Below are 6,805 nucleotides of genomic sequence, written 5' to 3' on the forward strand. Positions count from 1 at the left end.
GCTGTCATTCAGGCCAAAAGTGATCCCACTCAGTACTAGAAATGCAATTAAAATGGACTTTTTTTTTACTACAACTAGGCATCCAAATACTTTTGTCAACATTGTGTGTGTAATAACTTCCTAATAACTTCATTTTTAATGTAATTCTGTCATTGATGCCATCTGATCACTCCAGTGATCAATTTTTTCTCTAGTGTGTCTAGTAGTCCTTAATCAAATGTCTTATTTCTAATTCAATTTTCAGATTTCAAAGTTAAAACTGTTTTGAACACTGTCTTTTATATTGCTAGTTTAGTGCTTTAGCTAATTTTCTCTTATTCTACATAAATTAACAACTAGCTCTCCATTGTATCAGTTTTACTTATTCTATTATCAATTTCCATATTTAGTTTGCTATCTTCACTAAAAAGTATGCCTAAATAGCATATATATTTTACTTGTGATATGTTTTCAATTGAGAATGCAGTTGAATTTTCCATGTTCTGCCTATTTTCCAAGTTTTTGGTGTTTTTATTTTATTGTAAATTTTCATGCTAACTTTGATACAATGTTATTAATTTAGTTAAATAGTTCTGGAGATGTGCACAGGATTTGTTCCAGAGTAAAACATATCTACATAAAGTTGAGACCTAACATCACACTTAGCTCTCCACACACATCTCCAGAACTATTTAACTAAATTGAATAACATTGTATCAAAGTTAGCATGAAAATTTACAATAAAATAAAAACACCAAAAACTTGGAAAATAGGCAGAACATGGAAAACTTCAACTGCATTCTCAATTGAAAACATATCACAAGTAAAATATTATTATTATTATTATTTCGGGCGACTCCAGGAGTCCTTAGACTCATCGAGGGAGGCCCTAAACATCATGTCCACACAACTATGCGATTACATTCTCACAGTATCTATCATACCTTATCTTGAACTTGTTCACCGTCATAGCACCCACAACAGACTCTGGCAGCTTATTCCACTCATTTACCACTCTAAAAGTAAAGAACCCAGCTCTAACACCCCTGCTAACCACACTCTTGCCCAGCTTCCATAGGTGTCCCCTAGTTCTCCCACCACCAGTCCTGATCTCAAAAATATCCTCTGAATTCATCCTATAGAATCCCTTTAGCAATTTGAATGTCTCAATCATATCTCCCCTCCTCCGCCTATCAACTAGTTTCTGCAACCCACAAATCTTCAACCTGTTCTCATATGGTTCATTCCATAGACCTGTTATCATCTTAGTCACTCGCCTCTGGATCCTCTCCACCTCCTCCCCATCAAGAAGGAACCGAGGTGACCAAATCTGGGCACAGTAGTCGAGATGAGGTCTTATCAAGGCTCGGTACAGAGGTATAATAACTTGCTTGTCTCTGCTCGTCAAGGTATTTTTCAACAACCAAGTGAGTTGATGAGCTGATTTAGCTACTTTTGCAATGTGCCCCCTAAACTTCATCTCCCTATCCACCAACACTCCCAAGTCCCTGGCCTCATCAATCTCTTGGAGTACAGTTCCACCCATGTGGTATACTGCTGCTAATCTTTTCACCCCAAAATGCATAACCTTACATTTTGTCACATTAAATTGACATCCATTCTCCTTAGCCCAGAACTCCAATCTATCTAAGTCATCCTGCAAGACTCTGACATCTTCTGCATTCACTATATATATATATGCTATTATATATGCTATTTAGGCATACTTTTTGTTTAATGCCACTTTCTTTCATAATGTGATTCATATAGATCATGAATAACAGTGGAGAGGGTGCACTCTTGTGTCTTTATCATTTATATGCTATATTATACTCGGGTGGCATCCAATCTACAGTATAGAAGGAAGAATATACACAGTAAATTCGAGAGAAAAAAACAAAATGACAAGTCTAAGTCTACCATCAAATTATCAACCTCTTAGTGTTATCTAAATAATGAAGAAGGTCATCAGCAGAACTAGCATCCATTATTCTCATTTCTACTAAACCTACAGCAACACAAGAACAGCTGCCCACGTCTTTCACAGATGAACAGCAAACTTACTGAACCTACTACATTTGTCTTACATTACATCTACCTGAATTCTGTGGAATAGCCTTACCCAAAAATTTCCCAACAGATTACCAGATTGCTTTGCTCTTGATCCCACTCCCCCACATTACCTTTTATTTGCTTCATTACAAAAAAGGAATGCTATTAACTAAAGTCTGGAAACTAATTCTCAAAACCAGTGTTTCCCAAAGTGTGGTATGTCTTCTCCTAGGAATATGCAAAAAGGTCTTTAAGAGGTAAGAGAGACTTGTTTTTAATTTCTATGACTTTTTTAATTATTATTTTTATATTTTTCTCACTATACTGTTGCAGACAGGTGCAGATCTATCCAATAATTAATTTTTCACTAACTGAAAAATCTAAAAGAAGTTTAAAACAAAATGTCTCTTGCCATGCACCGGCTCATATACCCAATCGTTTTGGCAGATAAAGTACTCTTCAATGGTGAAAATCTTCTCATCTATGAAGTATCTCTGTGTCTGTTGTTCACATACTACCAGAGAAGTGCTTTGATCTTATCACCCTATGCCACATAAATTGTGGTGTTAGGAAGGGTCCAGTAGAACAACAATAGGCTCTCATCCCCAGGTCATCAGTTAGTACATGTGACATCATTTTCTGCAAAACATTCATCTTTCACGACATCACTTTCTGCATTCTCAAAGGATTACGACGGAGGCATGTCTTCATAGCCCTCACAATCTGTTGCATCCTAATGCAGCAGCATGGTCGACATGTCCTTTGGCAGTCAGATATATCTTCTCTATCATTATAAAAGTTAATAGTCTGATACACAAACATTCTACTGATCCTGAGTGTTTTTACTGTGGCAAAAATAACAGGTGGCTGCATTCTAACCTTGTGAAGTGCTATTACAGCTATACAGTTCTCATAATCTCTCCCATTGCATGTTAACCAGTACAACTAGACAACTCTCTCTCTCTCTCTACTGATAAACACACGAATGTTGGCTGCAACCAGTACTACTAATGGAACCTCTAATGCAATTCTGTGGATGGCATGGTGGCAAGACATAATGAATTAAGTGGCTGCCCCAATTAAACAATTTAAAAATGTAAACATTTGTGTAAATAAGACAAAATTCAAATTTAGACAAGTTTTTCATGTATTGTGTAAACTTCCTGTCTTATAGATAAACTTAAACAATCTGCTTTAATTAAAGTAAAATATCTCCCATAAAAATAATTTCATTTACATACAGTTCTCAGCAGTTAATGATTGTAGGAATTGACTGAGCCTGCTTTTTTTTTTTTTTTTTTTTTTACACGAATGAGAATGATGTGATGGGCATACTCTGAACATTTCCGTCAGTGCCTATTTTTCGTGAAATATCACATGGTTAAAGCCTACTATACCCGTCACTAGAAGGTCAAAAAGAAAATTAAATAAATCTTGGCTTACCCCAAAATTTTGCTTTTATCTCCGTTTGACTGATAACAAACACGTTCCGAAGTGTTAGAAAATGAACATCAGATTTAATTCACTGCAATGAATAATGTAGACAAACAATATTACTGAGAAGACATATGTAATAACCATAAAGTAAACTTTCCGGCTGCCTTCGGAAAATTAGCACGATAGGGGCACTGCTGTTTCACCATCGGCCGATCATGGAAGTTAGCCGAAAAGCTTACGTGACCTTTATCGCGTACGCTATTTTGTTTAAAAAGTTGGTTATTTTCTGAGTGCAACGAATTAATCGTTAAATTGTCAACTAAATCTAATAAAACTTATGCTGTGCAATTCAGACTGAAAGGATAGGGGAGAAAAAAAAGTGATTCTAGTCTGTTAAATATTACTCTTCCTCATCTTAAGTAACAGGACTTTCACCCTTTCAAACTATGGAAAGTGTGTATATGTACATATACAAACATATCCAGATCTAAATGAATGGCGAGGAGACTAGAATAATATAACGACGACCTCAAAAACAGAGAATTTAAAAGGTATGTTGGAAGAGATAGCTGTTCTTCAGTCCAACAAAACTTATAAAATCCCAAGCGTTTCTTTTTTTTTCTCGTCAATGAACAGACGATCAAAACCAAATTATGCCATAATTTCCCTTGTTTACTCAATTTGCGAATGTAGCTGCTACTACATTCGCAAATTGAGTAAACATCTCGTACTGGCTCATTCCTGATAAATAACGTTTGTTCAAAAATATCTATTCAAAGTTATTTTAATCTTTATTTTTTATTTCTATTCTATGAAGTATGAGAAATTCCCAAGAAACTAGTATATTAATATATCAATACGATAATCACAAATTAAGTTACCTTGCAACCTGCGAAAAATCAACCAGCTTTTTAACATCAGAAATTCTATTGGAGAAATATATTATTTTACAGAATTAATGATTTTATATATAGAAATTAATATTGCCTCATGAAAGACGACAAAAGCCAAATATGTGTACCCCAGAGTTTAAAACGTATTAGTCATAATATTTCCAACTTTATGAAGCACATGCATGCGAAAGTTACCTAGCGTCAGATTGTTTACAGCAATGCTTAGCAGGCCTTCGCGTTTTTGTTTTATTTTATTTATTTTATGCAAAAATTTTTGTACCAGATCTTCAGAGGAAGTTGGGGGGATTTATAATAATAATAAAAAAGAACAAGTTACATGAAAGATGCATTGATGTGTGATAATACTGACCAATAATAATAATAATAATTATTATTATTAACTTTCCGCTCTCTCCATGAAGTCTTAGAATTCATCACAGAAAGGCCACAACTACCATACCTTAAATTTGTTTACTGATAATTATTATTATTATTATTATTATTATTATTATTATTATTATTATTATTATTATTATTTTAATGGTGTCTCCATGGAGTTAAAAGACTCATCGCGGGAGACCCGACATTGACACACTAATCATTATTTACACAATACCTGTCATACCTCTCCTTAAATTCATTCACAGTTGAAGCATTCACAACCACCTCTGGCAAAGCATTCCACCCATTCACAACCCTCCAAGTAAAAAATCTAGTCCTAACACCCTTGTTAACCACACTCTTACACAATCTCCAGGGATGGCCCCTCATTCTCTCACATCCTGCACTGGTCTTAAGAATATCATCAGTATCAACCCTGTAAAATCCCTTTAACAATTTAAATACCTCTATCATATCTCCTCTCCTGCGTCTATCAGCTAGTTTTTGGAGCCCACAGATCACCAATCTATCCTTATAGGGAACATCCCACAGACCTGCAACAATCTTTGTAACCTGCCTCTGAATCCTCTCCACCACTTCCGCATCACCAAGAAATCCTGGCGACCAGATCTGTGCACAATAGTCCAAATGGGGCCTTATTAATGCCTTATAGAGTGAAACAATAACTTCCCTATCCCTGCTTGTTAGTGTGTTCATCAACAACCATGTAATTTGATGTGATGTTTTGGCAATCTTTGCAATATGCCCTTTAAACTTAAGTTCTCTGTCCATAATAACTCCCAAGTCTCTTGTCTCATCAACTTCCTGCAGTTCAGTTCCGTTAATATAGTAAACAGCACACGATGTCTCCCTAGTGTGCTCCCTTTTTTTCTTATGGTAATGGCTTCTCCTTCCGCTCTTCCGTTCACTCATCATGCAAAAATATCGAGTCCTCATACACATTTCCTGACCACACTACTCACTCAGCATCAAGGAATTACTTGTTCTGTCCTATTCCGAAATAAGAACAGCTTAGGAATACTGCCTACACTATTCTTTAACTTCCATGGTACTGGGGCAGTTGCCAAGGGCTGATGTTAGAAATACGCCAGTGGGAATATTTTACCAATTTTTACAATTATCGAAATTGTCACACTGAAAAACACATGTAGCTACGAATTTTCTGAGGGGGGTCAAAAATCTTCGTATGGTTCTGGTAAAGCACAATCTCTTTTGTATTCATCTGGTAAAATTCTTTTAAGAAATCTCTTTAAAATCCCTAACAGAACTTTTCTATTATATTCGTCTTTTCTAACTCTTTACTGCACGTTCGCGAGCCAGTGTAGCTCAGTAGAAGTGGCGTAGTTTGCACTCTACAGCACTTCACCGCACGAAGAAAGGATTTGGTGGTTCAAATCTAGTCGCCGACTAGAGGAAATTTTTCTAAGTCTTTTTGTTAGCGGTTTTTTTCTCCCGGAAACTCTGATTTTTCGCCCCATACTCAGGAAAATCGACCGCCGGACCCACACTATTTTCAGACATTAAAAATATTGTGTTAGGGTCAGGGACCACGACATGGCGGCACTAGCTTGACGCCTTCACTGCGTACCGATGAATCAGGGATAGCCTTGGGCCAGCTATCTCTCTGATTGGCTACCAGTGGAGATTGAACTGCCCACTCAGTCTCCAAAAGTTAGATAGGGTAAACGGCCCCGCCTACACCCTATACGGGAACAAATAGGCGGTAGCTGATTTTTTTTTTTTTTACTGCACGTTCTATTCCATAGTTCTTTAATATGTTCTAATATCATCTGTGCTGAATGTTCTCATTCCTCAAAAAAAAAAAAAAAAAAGGAATTGTAATAGTAAAGACGATGACACAAGTCTATATATACAATAAGGTATAGTCAGAAATCAGAAGCATGCATAAAAATAAAAGAAATAAATCTTCTACTGCCTTTTATTCCGAATAAAAATAATAATAAAAGAAATTCTCTTATAAACAATCACTGAGCCGTCGTTGATGAACCAACGAAGATTTATTCTACAAAACAAAGTTATGT

General features: G+C 35.9%; 1 protein-coding gene across 5 annotated transcripts in view; it reads right to left on the bottom strand.

The window, feature by feature from the left end:
- The window catches only part of osi (electron transfer flavoprotein regulatory factor orsai), a 48,808-nt gene extending 44,244 nt beyond the window's left edge, over positions 1-4,564 (bottom strand). For 2 of the 5 annotated variants that reach the window (XM_090414473.1, XM_090414474.1), the window contains exon 1: positions 4,350-4,564. The gene's annotated coding sequence lies outside the window, so the exon portion shown is untranslated. Of the gene's footprint in view, positions 1-3,272; positions 3,306-3,474; positions 3,979-4,349 lie in introns of those variants that run through there. The other 3 variants (XM_090414476.1, XM_090414475.1, XM_090414477.1) reach the window with 2 other exon arrangements.
- Between the last annotated feature and the right edge of the window lie 2,241 nt (positions 4,565-6,805).

The sequence above is a fragment of the Typopeltis vanoorti genome, chromosome 25 (genome assembly GCF_054136105.1).
Source record: "Typopeltis vanoorti isolate ZY-2024b chromosome 25, IOZ_Tvanoo_1.0, whole genome shotgun sequence".
NCBI lineage: Eukaryota > Metazoa > Arthropoda > Arachnida > Uropygi > Thelyphonidae > Typopeltis > Typopeltis vanoorti.